At 38.5% G+C, this 15,418-nt stretch overlaps 1 protein-coding gene across 6 annotated transcripts in view; it reads right to left on the bottom strand.

Annotated features, from left to right (window-relative positions):
* LOC102904052 (cysteine-rich secretory protein 1-like) overlaps positions 1–15,418 on the bottom strand; it is a 107,881-nt gene that overhangs the window by 64,763 nt on the left and 27,700 nt on the right. For 4 of the 6 annotated variants that reach the window (XM_076557862.1, XM_076557860.1, XM_076557863.1 and 1 more), the window contains one exon: positions 3,719–3,850. The gene's annotated coding sequence lies outside the window, so the exon portion shown is untranslated. Of the gene's footprint in view, positions 1–596; positions 704–1,763; positions 1,856–3,718; positions 3,851–15,418 lie in introns of those variants that run through there. The other 2 variants (XM_076557866.1, XM_076557865.1) reach the window with 2 other exon arrangements.

Here is a 15,418-nt window from a genome sequence, read left to right as displayed (position 1 = left end):
CAAAAGTAAAATAGTGGATCACCGACCCACCTAACAGATGCTGGGGAATTACCCAGGGCTGCTGTCCCATGTCACTCTCTCCCATATTCTGATGGGCAAGAAGCAGAACCCAAGAAAAACTCTGCAATCTCACCAGCCTGCTGGGAAGAGCAGCACCACGTGTGGCCTCGAACTCTAAAGACCCTCCCTCTACCCATTGAAAGAGAGACCCAGAGACCCAGAGCCGCACAGGAGCCTGCACCAGGAGCTGACCTGACTGAAAGTCTATGGAATAAGCAATTCAAGCTAAGACTGTGGAGGATGAAAGCAAGCTCCATGGTAAAAGGGCAGTATTTACAATGTTAAGATTACAGTGGCCAGTGACACGTCAGAGCCTCGGTCTGTGAAATATATGAGGACATTGAGGGACTGCCCAGCACTCTTTAATTATGAATCTGGTCAGGTGAGAAGTAATATAGAGCAACATACTACACTGATGATAAAATTCAAATCAAATGCATTTCCTCATCTTCCCATAATTAAGAAGAATGAGGCCACATTCTGTCTAACATTTAAACCCGAAGGTAAGTATCATAGGGAGCAGAAGCATTAATTACAATTTATTCCTTGCTGATCCACTACAAACAAGAAAAAAGGCTGTAATTCTGGAAGGTGTGGGCACTGAGTGAAGATCTAGGGTGACCTGGAATGTTTTCTGGATCCTGAGCAGTTATTGGTGTTTAAGAGGGAAGACCAAGGAAAAAGACATTACAGATCTCTGTGAGGACATTTTTTACCTCAAATTTTGACATAAATTACAATGAAAAAACAGGGAGTGAATCTGAAAGAGAATTACAGAGTACATAGGAGGACTTGATGAGGGAAAGTATGGGGAACAGCATAAAAAATGTAAAATGTATCAGATCTTTGCTGATAAAGTTTCTCCATTTTCATTCACCTAGGTAAAAATTTCAAGAAAGTTATAAACTTAAAAAAGACTTTGAGAATTTAAAATTTACATAAAGTATAGAAAGTGAGATACCACATCTAATTTACAAGATAAGCCATTTCTATGAGTTCCAGAAGGATGGTGAGTGAGTACATTTCACACTAAGTGGTCTTTAGCAGCATCTACAGGATGTAAGACCTGGTGACTCATTGAGAAAGGACATTGTGTGCAATGAGCAGTATGTTTAAAACTTAATGAAAATATGAAATAACCCATTTAACAAATGATGGACTGAGTGAGATTAAATAGATGAAGTATGTAATTCATTAACTGTGTTTATATTTTCTTATTTAAAATAAGTGAAAATTGATATGAGTATATGAAAAAATGGCATAACTTGCCATTTCTTTTCAAAATTTGTCATTTCTAAGGTGTTTGTATGGTTATGTCTGCATAAGCACAACCCTGTCACCCTGATTCATGTCCAGTACAGATGAAAGCTATAAACAAGGAATAGCAAAATAAGAGATGGTACACAGAAAAAAAATTGAATTATATCTGTTCTTCCACATTTCCCTTTTAAGCACAGAGGAATAGATATGTGCAGAAAGAAACCAGAAATTCCCTACCTGGCCTTTGCAAGTACACATCAGGGATACCAGTGGAGTTTATGTACTGTTCCTGTTAGAGGTGAGGTGGGCACAATGAAACTACAGCAACTCTTCCCTTGTTATATCCTTAATGAATTTGTCAGGTAGGGTTGCTTTGGCATATCTTCTATCAATGTGTTGGTTACCCTGTGTCCTGCTTACTTGCACTGACATGCACTGCTTACTTCAACCAGGACTTTTCTTTGATTAGTTTCAGCCATGGCTTCTTCCTCAATGATGTTGTTTTTCATAACTCTGCTGCTGCCATCTACGTTCACTGAAGGAAGGGTAAGTTTAAATTGATAATTATCTCAGATCTACCTGACAACTTTGTGAAATGGTATACTACTTGATAATACAGGGATCCAGAGGGTCTTATAGGTGACAGTATTCTCAAGGAATCTTCGAGCACTTAAAAGGGATATGGAGATAAGAGAGTAAAATTGCACTCCTCACCACTGGCACCTATACTATCCACCAGTGACATGTAGACACCGGACAGCTGAAAGGGGAGATGCACAACAAATACAGGGTACTTACCAGACATCAAAGATGCACATTAAAGTGCTCGAGATACATGTCAGTCAGTAAAGCACTAATTGTTAAGTTTAGATACAAACTTGTCTTCAATTGCAATGCTACCACTGTGATATGTGAGTCTGGGGCGGAAGAATCCAGCACACAACAGAAGACCTTCTCTCAAATATAGCTATATCTGAGAACCAGTATCCAATATCATCCTTTAACCTCTACAGCATGTGAAATCCGCCTCAATCTCAAGAGATCAATAACCCCCCTTCCTCTGTATCATACAGATGGTTCCTAATCAAGTTTCATGACATATTGTTCATTCATAACAAACTCTTAAGATGCTATATTTTATATATAATTCTCTATAATTTTTGAAACTTTGGTCCTCCAAAAAACACATCTCTTCAGCAGAATTTTCATATATGAAACAAGGTTGCATATAAAGTAGGAAATACTACCTTTTCTAAGAAAACTTATTTTTCAGTTAAGAACTGAATTGCTTTATACTTGGTTTTGAGTTTAGTAGGAATATTGTGGGGAGGACAACCTTTTCTTAGATAAAATGCAGAAGTCAGTATTACAGATGTCTAACAAGTGCATGTTTTCTATCAAGAATTGGTAAGTGTGTTTGGTCTATTTGTTCAAGCACTCACTATTGGTCCTTGCTCCTGAGATCACAAGAGATAGACATATACAGAGATTAGACAATTGCCATATTGTATGGTGAGGTCAATGAGGACGGAACTTTGAGATTCTAAAATAATCATTCTTTGGTCGTGGTAGAGTGAATAACTCACCTAGAAATATCATAGAAAATACATAATGGCACTGTGGTTGTTCACATGCACTTAAAATATTGCCTGTGGGTCCCTATATTATTTTGGAAAATCAACCTTAGATCTTGTTCCAACAATTCCCAAGCATTTTCTACCCCTGCACTTGCTCCTCACATACACACATCTACACGATAATGTGTGAATTAGGGCCAGTGCTAATAGGCTCATCGATTGTATTTCTACCACTAACCTGAACAAACTAAGAAACATTCACTTCCCTAAATCAATTTACTCTCCCCAAATAGACTATAAGATTCATTTTTGTGTGTGTTAATTTGTGTGCGTGAAAGGTAGGTGTTGAACAGTCCTGGAAAATGTGCTCCAAGTCTGTGAAATAGTCCTTGTAGGTGAGATTCAGAAGCCTCTTCTTACATTAAGCCAGACCTCTCTAAGGGCAGATGACAAGGAGCCAGTGTTCCCTTTGTGCTCTAGGATGAGTCATGAGCTCACAGCCTCTTCACATCACACTGCGCCTTCCATAAATGCAAGTGGATAGGTCTTATGTTTCCTACTATAAACCTTGTTGTAAAAAAATTACCTCTTCCGGGACGGGACCTGCCTGGACTGAGTCTACCAGGTTGATCTCAGTCCTCAGGGGAGGCTTTGCCCTGGAGGAGGTGGGGATGGGAAGTGGGCTGGGAGGAGGGGGGGCAGGAGGGAGGAGAACAAGGGAATCCATGGCTGATATGTTGAACTGAATGATATTGTAAAATAAAATAAAAGGAAAAAAATCACCTCTTCCTCATGTTCTGACACAGACTCAGAGAACTTACCATATCTGAAGAGCAGAAGGCAAATTTCAAGGCTATCATTTTCCAGATTTACTGCCAAGAAGAAGGAAATGCCATAGAGGACTTGGAGAGGATGCTCTGTGCATTCCATCAAGACCCAATATTTGTGAATACCTGATCAATGATAATTAACACATGTTAGACTTACGTACTTTCTTGACAGCCTAGAGTAAATGTTGTGTACACAAACATCCAGTGAACCAATAAACGTCAGTCACATGGCTCTTAGGCTTCAAGAGACCAGAGTTAGGCAGCAACAAGACAATTTCATATGCCAAAACTACACTGTGGATGAATTCTTGAACCTGGTGGAAAGTATTAATGTAACTAACCGTCTTATTAAATAAGAAACACAGAAACAATGTAAAGGAGAAAGCCGAGAGCTCAGAGCTCAGAGCTAAAATCTCACCCTTCCTCCTGCTGTCCCAGCTTCGCGAAAGAGACCTACTTCCTGTCTGTTCGTTTTTTTTTATAGTATGTTGTTCTGCCTTCTCATTGGTTGTAAACCCAAACACATGACTGCCTCGTCACTGTCTGAATGTACAGCCCCCTAGGTCTTAAAGGCATATGTCTCCAATGCTGGCTATATCCCTGAACACACAGACATCTATGGGATTAAAGGCGTGTGCCACCACCGCCACACTCTTGCTATGGCTCTAATAGCTCTGACCCCCGGACAACTTTATTTATTAACATACAATCAAAATAATATTTCAGTACAATTAGATTACCACCACAGGAAAGTGTATTTATTTCCCAATAAAGTTAACCTAGAACCTCCTGATGTCCTACCTGCTGTGTCTCTTATCAGTCTCTCAACTCCTATATCCTCCTTAGGACTCAATACATCCACTCAAATACAAAGGGAGTATAGACTGTAAATAAACACAGTAAGCTAGTCTCATCTCCTTCCAGTAAGATGCTAAAAATGGCCAGAGGCAGCAAAGAAAGTGTTCAGAAACAGTTATGGAAAGAGCATGCAGCTTGTAATTAGCATCCCTTCAAAACTATTAGTTGAACCTTCCCTTCCATAAATGCACATGTAATTTCATGGCAGGGCTCCCAGTAAAATCATCATGGGCTGCTCACTGTCTAATCTTCCTCCTCACTGTAGTATGATCTAATGTGAATGGAAATGTTTTATGCTTCAAACTATGAACATTTGTGGTTACAAAATATGATCATGTTTTCCCCTTTTTCTTTAAGATAATTTCATACAAGTATATGATACATTTTGATCACACTCACATCTCACACTCTCCTATTTCCCTTTATGTCCCATGAACTATAACTCACTTCACAGTAAGTCACTCTCCAGCTTCATGTCTTTTTGCTTTGTTGCTTTGGAGCTCACTGGTTTAATTAACCAAGACTGCACATATGGTTGTGTGTATGATCCATAGACCAAAGCAAATCATCAGGGGCTAAGCTACTGAAGACATTGACTCCACCTGATCCAGCAGCTCTCAACTGCCAATGCCTTCCTAGAGAGGGCCTAGGTCCTGTGAGAACCTCCATCATCTATGACTGAATGTTGACAAGCTCGGGCTCTCTTGAGGCACACCTATATCCCTTTCTCAATTTGGAAAAGTAAGTCTGAACTGGATGCTCAAACTCACTGAAGTCAGTTAGGTTCTTACAAACCTCAGACAAGGGGCTGGCAAAGTATTTGTTCTTGAAGATTGGCCTTTGCAAGTAGAACAGCCTTCACTCTACAGCACAAATGGCTGCTCCTGCATCACCAACCTCTCCTGGAGGCCTGGTAGGGTTATTTCCCCCTAAATCTTACTTGTGAATACTATGCAGAACACTTAAAGGAAAGCTTTGAGAGTGTTGGTGTCTTCCTCAAAGAACAGATCTCCTTGACACTCTCATAGCATAAAGTCCTCAAAGCAGATGAAGGATTCTTAGTCTGGTACCACTTCCCATTGAACTTTTGATGGTGGACCCTTGCCATTTAAATTTGTTTATTGTCTATATCTTGGGCCCAATTCTTAGACAGTGATTTGTCATGATGTAATGATTTTTTCAGATTGTTTGAGGTTTTTCTACTTGGCAGGGCAGAATATCAACTACCAAGCTTTATTAGTATGCAGTAGAATACAGTGAAACCTGGTTTAATTTTGTATTTTAAATTCTAGCTTTAAACACATTTTTTAATTCTGAAGATAGACATTCACATATTATATTATGACAGGCAATAAATTGGGAAAGTAGAAATCAAGGATTTTAAATCTGCTAACAGTGGTTTTCTTCAAATAAATAGGATCAATACTCATTTTATCAGTAGGACTAAATTACCCAGGAAGTACTTCTTATTCTAAAATGTAACTCACACTGTTCAGAATGTGAGATTTTTTTCAACTTTTACCTAAATGCAACACAGGCCCACAACCTTCCAGATCAGTAACATCAGGCTAATTTGTAGTACTATTTTTGATGAAACTGTGATTTTTCCTGTTTTCTCTGACAGTATTAGTTGCATCATTGTTTTCACATGACAATATATCACTATCTTTTCCTGTATAAATTCTGTGTTGCTTAAAACTAAAGTTCATGTTTTAGTAAAATTCTAACCCACTGGGTTTGTTTGTGTCCTTGGGTTTTCAGTTTTTGAGATTAATTCTTTTAAATTGTTAATCAAAGAGTATTAGTCATATTTTTTTTCTCACCAGGAGAAAAACACAAAACATTTTAAAAGAAATAAATAAATCTTTATCAGGGCTCCAGGATTTAGGAGCTTCAATCCAGTTGTGTTACAATTGCAGAGGGAACTGCGTTCTTCTATTGAAGGGAAGAAGCAGAGAGATGATTTGTGATCCTTCCCATATTCTTTCTCTGTTATTCCCCACACTGTCACACCAAAGTGTTCGAGGCTATTCCCCACTTTCTCTTCTATTAGGTTCAGTGTTCCTGGTTGTATATTGAGGTCTTTGGTCCACTTGCACTTGAGTTTTGTGCAGGGTGATAGATATGGGTCAGTTTTCCACAAAATTATTCAACATGCTGATTTCAAGTTCAGTATAATGTTGAAGATGCTTTCTTTTTCCATTGTTTCTTTCTGACTTCCTTATCAAAAATCATGTCTCCATAGTTGTGTGGATTTATTTCTGGATCTTTGATTCAATTTCATTGATCAACCTGTCTGTTTTTATGCCAATACCATATGGTTTTTATACTATAACTCTGTGGTACAGCTTGAAATCAAGAAAGGAGATACCTCCAGATGTTCCTTTATTGTTCAGAATCATTTTAGTTGTCCTGTTATTTTTGTTTTGGTTTGATTTTGCATATGAAATTAAATATTTTCCCTTCAAGGTATATGAAGAATTGTGTTGGAATTTTTATGGGGATTAAGTCAAATATGTAGATTATTTTTGTTTGGATGGCTGTTTTTGTTGTCAATCTTATCAACCTATGAGCTTGGGAGACCTTTTAACCCCGATATCCTCTGAATTTCTTTCTTCATAAGATTTGAAGTGTTAGTTGTACAAGTCTTTAACTTGCTGAGTTAGAGTTACTCCAACACATATTACATTAATTGTGAAGAATGTTTTCCCCTAATTTCTTATTCACCCTGTTTGTCATAAATGTATAGAAGGGGTACTGTTGTTGTTGCTATTGTTGTTGTTGTTAATCTTGTATCTAGCCACTTTGCTGAAGGTGTTTATCAGCTGTAGGGGTTCTCTGATGGAAATTTTGGCATCATCTATCTATACATTCCTATTATCTGCAAATAACTATACTTTGACTTCCCCCTTTCCAATTTGTATCTGGTACATCTCCTTCAGTTGCCTTATTGTTCCAGCTAGAACTTCAGTTATGTTGAATAGACATGGAGAGAGTGGACAGGTTTGTCTTGTTCCTGATTTTAGTGGAATTGCTCTATGTTTCTCTCCATTTAATTTGATGTTGGCTATCAGTTTGCTGTAAAGTGCCTTTACTACATTTAGGCATGGCCTTTGTATTCCTAAGCTTTCCAAGACTTACATCGTTTAGTGTAAAGGGCCAAAAGGCCTTATGTGCACAGATAAGCACCAGAGAAACCTGGAAAGTCAAACACACAGTTTACCTCTTCAGTGAAATGAGGTGCTCAGCCAGGAATGCCAGGAATGATGTAGTTTACATCCTGCTGATCCTTTACTGTCTGATGAGACAGGCTCTGTCTATATCTTCCAGAATTTTTGTATTTTCTTATCTCAGACCCATTCCTCCCAAATCTTGTACATTGCTTTTAGACCATAAATCCCTATCAGAGATGGGATTGCACTTAAAAACAGTCTAAGTGTTTTCTATATTATCTTAGGGCCAGGCAAATCCTGACTCCCATAGGCATTATATTTGCCTCAGTCAATCTCCCTAGACCGTAAATCTTGGGCACTATCTCTGAGTTAATAGTTCCCATTTGTATGAAAGAAGTCATATGTACTTTGCTAAGAGCTTCAATGTAAACATGCCTTAAGCTTTGCTCTACTCATGGGGCTAAATTAATTAGGACCTGAATACTTTTTCCAAAATTGTGCTATGCTTGAATATGGCTAAAGTAAAATGATCTGAGCCAGACTAGAAGTCCTAGTCCACTACTAGTTACAATAAAATTGGGCTGAGCACAGACTCATTATTACCTCACTCTGATTATTTTTTCCCTACCTACTGTAAAGCCTACAGGAGAATCACCATAATGAAGTGACATGGGGTTTTGTCAGAGGCTTTTTTAGCGTCCAATGAGATGTGTTTTGTTTCGGGGGGTTTTGTTGTTGTTTTCTTTCAGTTTGTTTGTGCGTTTACATTTACTGTTTTCCTGTGTTGAACCACCCCTGCATCTCTGGGTTTTAGTCTACTTGATCATGATGGATGATCTTCTTTATGTTTTCTTGGATTAGATTTGTGAGTACTTTATTGAATTTTTATATATCTACGTTTATGAGGGAAATTAGTCTGTAATTCTCTTTCTTTTGTTGAATCATTGTGTGGTTTGTGTATCAGGGTGACTGTGGCCTCATAAAAGGAATTCCTCAATGTTCCTTCTGTTTCTATTTTGTAGAATAATTTGAGTAGTATTGGTATTATCTCTTTTTTGAAGTCTGGCAGGATTCTGTACTAAACCAGTCTGGCCCTGGGATTTTTTTTTTCCTTGCTTGTGAGACTTTTAATGTCTGCTTTTATTTCCTTAGGGCTATAGGTCTATTTAAACTGTTTATCTGATCTTGATTTAACTTTGGTAAGTGGTATGTATGTAGAAAATTACCTCTTTCTTTCAGATTTTCCAATTTTCTGGAGTACATATTTTTAAAGTATGACATAATATTTCTTTGGATTTCCTTGGTGTCTGTTGTTATGTCCCATTTTCACTTGTGATTTTGTTATTTTGGATATTCCTTCTCTGTCTTTTAGTTGGTTTGGATAAGCTTTGTCTATCTTGCTGATTTTTTTTTTCAAAAAACCAACTCTTTGTTTTAATGACTCTTTGTATTATTCTTATTGTTTCCATTTTAATGATTTCATCCCTCAGTTTCATTATTTCCTCCTGTCTCCTAGTCTTGGGTGTGCTAGCTTCTTTTTGTTCCTTTCAGGTGCACTGTTAAGTTGTTAGTATGAGATCTCTCCATTTTCCTTATGCAAGTACTTAGAGCTATGGCCCTTCCTCTTAGCACTGTTTTCATAGGGTTGCAAAAGTTTGGGTGTGTTGTGCATTCATTTTCATTGAGTTCTAGGAAGTCTTTTATTACTTTCTTTATTCCTATCTTGACCCAGTAGTCATTCATTAGAGGGTTCTTCAGTTTCCATGGGTTTGTAGGCTTTCTGCTGTTCCTGCTGTTGTTGAAATCCAGATTTAATTTGTGGTAGTCTGATAGGATGTAGAAGGTTATTTCAATTTTATTATATCTCTTGAGACTTGATTTGTGACCCAGTATGTGGTCAGTTTTGAAAAAAGTTCTGTGAGGTGCTGAGGAAAAAGGTGTATTCTTTTGTGTTTCAGTGAGATGTTCTGTAGATATCTGTTATATATCTGTATATCTCTATTTAGTGTTTGTCTGAATGGCGTACCTATTGGTGAAAGTGGGGTATTGAAGTCTTCCCCTCTCAATGTGTGAGGGTCAATGTGTGATTTAAGCTTTAGTAGTGTTTCCTCTACAAATGTGAATGACCTTGCCTTTGAGGCATAGGTGTTAAGAATTGGAAGATCATCTTCGTGAACTTTGAAGTATCAAGTTTCCTCTGTCACTTTTGATTAATTTTGGCTTGAAGTGTATTTTGTTAGATATTAGAATGATTACATGTAGTCAAAAGTTTCTTAGGTCCCACCTGAACCCCATGGTCCAGACAAATCTCTCTCACCTGTAGTCTTGTAGGTGCTCCTACCCAAGTAAACACACAGAGGCTTCTGTTATTTGCAAACTGTATGGCCTTCAGCAGGCCTCTTGCTAGTTAGCTCTTATGTCTTAAACTAACTCATTTCTATTAATTGACCCATTTCTATTAATATATGTTTTGCCATGTGTTCCGTGGCTTTACCGGTCTGCTGGCATGTTGTTCCTTGAGTAGCAGGCTAGCATCTCTTCCATTCCACCTTTCTCTTTCCTGTCTTTCTCCTTCAATTTCCTGCCTGCCTCTAAGCTGCCTTCCCATAGGCCAAAGCAGCTTATTTATTAACCAATGGGAACAACATATATTAAGTGTACAGAAAGACATCCCCAGCTATTACATCACCTTGTTTCTTAGATTCATTTGCTTGAAATATCTTTTTCAACCATTTATTGTGAGGCAATGTCTATCTCTGACGTTGAGGTATGTTTCTTGTACACAGCTGAAGGATGGATCCTGTTTTCATCAATTCTGCCAATCTGTGTCTTTTTATTAAGAAATGAATCCTGTTATACTTAGAGATATCAATGACCAATGATCGATAATTCCTGTTATTTTGTTGTTGTTGTTTTGGTAATATGTTGGGTGTGTGTGTGTGTGGTCCTTCTTTTGGTTTTGCTGGTGTGAGTAGTTTTTTTTTTATTTCCTGTGTTTTCACTAATATGATATATCTCCTTTACTTGGAGTTTTCCTTCTATTACTTTCTGTAGGGTTGGATTTGTAAAGACAGATTGTTTAAATTTGACTTTATCATGGAATATCTTGTTTTCTCCATCTATGGTGATCGAAAGATTTGCTGAATATAGTAGCCTGGGTTGGCATCTGTGGTCTCTTAGACACTGTAAAACATCTGTCTAGACTATTCTGACTTTTAAAGTCTCCATAGAAAAGCCAGATATAATTCTAATAGGTGTGCTTTAATATGTTACTTGGCCTTGACCTTCATCCTTAAAGTTTTTAATATTCTTTCTTTGTTCTGTATGTTTAGTGTTTTGATTATTATATGGTGAGGAAACGTTCTTTTGTGGTCCAATCTATTTGGTGTTCTGTAAGCTTTTTGTACATTTATAGGTATGCCCTTCTTTAGGTTAGGAAATTTCCTCCTCCTCCTCTTCCTCCTCCTCCTCCTCCTCCTCCTCCTCCTCCTCCTCCTCCTCTTTCTTGTTAAAAATATTTTCTGGGCTTTTGAGCTGGGATTCTTCTCCTTTGTTCCTACTATTCTTAGGTTTGGTATTTTCATAGTGACCCAGATTTCCTGGATGTTTTGTGTCAGGAAGTTTTTAGATTTAACATTTTTCTTGGACCAATGTGTAATATTTTTTCTATTGCTTTGTCAACACCTGAGATTCTCTCTTCCATCTCTTATATTCTGTTGAGGATGCCTGTGTCTGTTCCTATTCCCCTCCCTACGTTAACCATTTCCAGTTTTCCTCAGTTTGTATTTTCTCTATTGTTTCTATTTCCATTTTTGGGTCTTGAACAATTTTATTCATTTCCTTCAAGTGTTTCTTTTTTTTCCCCCTTGGGTTTCTTGACTTTCTTTAATGGATTAATTCATTTCTTCTGATTTTTTTGTTTGTCTTTTCCTTGATTTCTTTAATGGAATTATTGTTTTCCCTTTTAATGACCTCTATCATCTTCATAAAGTTTGTTTTAAGGTCATTTTCTTGTGTTACGGCTTTGTTGGAATATTCAGGACTTGCTGTAGTAGGATAGCTGGGCTCTGATGATGACATATTGCCCTGGCTGTTGTTTACTGTGTTCTTACACTGGCATCTAGGCCTCTGGGTTTTGGAGTAATTATAGGGCTAAGGTCTGAATTCTAAGTTTGTTTTTGTTACATGGGTGGGTTTTTTGTTTTGTTTTGTTTTCTGTTTCCTCTCTGATTCTTTCGTTGGAGTGTTCTGTGGTTGAGTATAGGGTCTCTACCTGAGTTGGGAGCTGAAGTTCTTGTGGCTGGCATGGCCTCTGTTCTAGCTGAGGCCTCCACAAGAGTTGGAGGACAGGATATGGCGATGGTGAGGGGTGGAGTAACTGGGGGTATGCTGACCAGACCTGAGTGGGGACAGTTTTAGTACTTACTAGCTACCTGCATTTCTAGTGACTGAACTACACTCTGATCCAGCAGGGTGCCTCTGCTGGATATGGTGACAAAGAGAGGGTAGCCAGTTGGGGGTAGGCTGTAGAAATACTGAGAAAGTCAGGCCAGTCTACATGCAACCAGCCTACCTGGGGTTCTGGCAATTGGCATGGCCTCTGATGGAACAGGAGGCTTTCTCCAGAGTTGTGGGCCAGGGTACTTATAGAGGTAGGCTGGGCAGGCATTGAAGGAGTGTTGGCTGTATACAGAAGGAAGGCTTACTTGGGATTCTAATTGCCTGCTTGGACACTGGTGGAGCAGAGGAGTTGTAGAAGTTGTGGGTGGAAGATAGAAGCAGGAGAATGAGAAATTCGAGGACTGCCTTAGTTACAAAGTGAGTTGGAAGCTGTGCTGACCAACAGGAGACTCTGCTTTATTTACTTTCTATAATAAGCACCATTCACTGGGACACACAGAGAACATGAAGGACAATGCCTTCTAAGCAACTGGAAAGCAGAAGCAAGCAGAAGCAGCTTTACTCATAAGCAGCAGAGCAAAGCTAGAGGCCATTATACTTCATTAGAAAGAACACACATCAAGAAGAATGAGAGTAAAAAGGTGTGCAATGAATAGTGGTATGACCAACGCCACAGGACAAACAGTTCTAGATGTGAACACCACCACAGAACTATAATTAATCATGTAAATACCTTAGTAGTGACACCAAAAAATTGAAAAGGACATTTCAGGGTGAAACGACACTATAAATCAAATGGTTTTATCAAGTAAGTATAGAAACATTATTCCACCCAGCAACAGAAGAATACATCTATCAGACACTTAGAACTTTCTCCAAATTAGAATATGTTTTAAATAGAAAGCAAGTTATAAGAAAAAAATAATGAAACCACAAATTAACAAGAGAAATTATAGAAAATATATAAACATAGAATAAAACAATGACTTTTTAAAGTGATTTTAAAAGACAACAAAGGGGCATTAAGTTTGATACGTACATGCAATGGAATTATACTCAGTTGTGAGAACCATTGAAATCATGAAATTTATAGATAAATGGATGAAACTGGAAAATAATATACTGAATGAATATATCCAGACCCAGAAAGACAACTACCAGTATATTCTCTTACTTGTAAATATTAATTCCAAGTCTTTAGATTTTGGTATATAACTTGAAGTAATAGAAGAAGGTAGGGAAGAAAAACGGGACCACAAGGACAAGAAGGAGATGGAACTCTAGCAATGGTAATGGGAAAGGATGATACAGGTGCTAAGAAAAGGATAATGGGGAAATGTGGACAATTTAACTGGGGGGGTGACAGGAGGGTAATGAAGAGGAGTAAAGAGGGAGGAGAGATAAATAACTGTAAGGATGTGCATCCTTTACCTTTCTATTTCATGACACAACCAAAGCAACTTAGAAGAAAAGGTTTATTAGGGCTTGTAATTCCAACGGCACAACCCATGAAGGCAGAGCAGAAGCAAAAGGCATGGAGAAGGAATTCAAGTAGGAAGCAGAAAAAGGATGATTTGAATCTCAGCAACTTCAGACCCTGACCCCACTCCCTTATTTTTTCCATCAATGCCATATTTCCTAGACTTCATGTTAGCATTTGGGCATCTGTACTGACCTGCTGTTAGAGCCCTGATAGGATTAAAAACCTCAGCGGCAGCCACTAAAAGCACCCCCCTGTGCACATTAGTTATGTTTCCTTATAAGGTGGGCCTTGTACACCTCCCATCTCTTTCTCTTTCTCTTCCTTTGCTTTCATCCACAGGGACCAGTCTCTGGCCCCTTCTCTGCCCCTTCACTCCCCTCCCATCAATAAACCTCCCACATGGGCCCTGTTGTATGGCGTGACTCCTTCCCACTACAGCACTTCCCCAGTCAGTACCAATGACTGGAAACCGAGGATTTAAATGCCAGAACCTGTGTAGGAAATTATCATTCAAACTAGCACAGGGTGCAGGCAAAAAATACTGGTAATATAAGTACATACACATGTGTGCATATGTATTTAATGGAGATACATTACATGAGGTCATGATACTCCCACCACGAGCCATGAACTAGCTAATGAAAATGCCAGAGTCAGTCATAGGAAACTGTCACTCAAGTTCTTTATTAGAGGATACAGTTGTCTGCCAAAACAATATGGGCTATTGTCATTGCATGGAGCCTTTCAGATGTTGGAAAATGACTGGTATTTCTAAAGTCATCACGTTCTTTGCACACAGAACTGGGAGGAATTGATCTGTAACTAAACCTGGTAGCCTTCTCTCTGAGGACTATCTCTCACAGTGTAGGAAGGTTTTATGCAAGCTGCCATGTGAGGAAAACAAATCAGTTGTCCTACCTAGCTTGATAGCTCATAAACCACAATAACAATTGGTTCAGCAAATATACCTGCAAACCAACAGTAACACTTTTATCTTGGGACTAGGCAACAGCTGTCTAATGTATACAAGTCACAATTGGTGGGAGGGAATTCACATCTGGTAGTGTAACATAGCCAACTCCTCATAGTTCTAGAAGTCATAGACCCTAGAAGAGAAACTAGAACTACTACCTTCCTAACAGAATATAATTGAACGATAAATATTCATTTCTATACACACTGATGAGTGTAACATCACTCTTGATCAAAGAAGAATCTTACTGCAAGAGATGGGGACTATTAAAGAGAGCCACAACTGGTCAGAATGCAGAGAACTAACCGTAAAATGTCTAACCCCAGGTGGTGAATCTTTAATATAACACTTCACTAAACCCAGGGCTTGGGGAAAATCACAGAAAGGGAACAGAAATACTTTAAGAGCCAGAGGACCAGAACATCTCTGGCTTCTAGACATGACAAAAACTCCAGCCACAAACTCTCAACATTATGATTGCATGAACAAGACCTACTTAATGGTACCACCAGTTGACATGCTGACACAGATTTCAGGATTTCCACAAGTTCCAAACCCTAGGTGAAAATCTACAGGTGGTCAGTGGCTGCTGAGAAAGAATCAGTGTCCTCCAAAGATGATCTCCTGCACAAGTTATTCACTTTCAAGTGGTCAGCCCTGGACACATGTTCATAGAATCAATGATAAATGGACTCAGTAAGTTGTATATTCATTGCTGAAAGAGTGTATCAATTAGAAAGGAGGGGAGGGGGAGGAGGAGGGGCAGGAACAACATAAATACAGTGCTCTTGTGTGAAGTTCTC

Source organism: Peromyscus maniculatus, chromosome 21, assembly GCF_049852395.1.
Source record: "Peromyscus maniculatus bairdii isolate BWxNUB_F1_BW_parent chromosome 21, HU_Pman_BW_mat_3.1, whole genome shotgun sequence".
Classification (NCBI taxonomy): Eukaryota; Metazoa; Chordata; class Mammalia; order Rodentia; family Cricetidae; genus Peromyscus; species Peromyscus maniculatus.
This window is presented reverse-complemented; position numbering and strand designations above follow the sequence as displayed.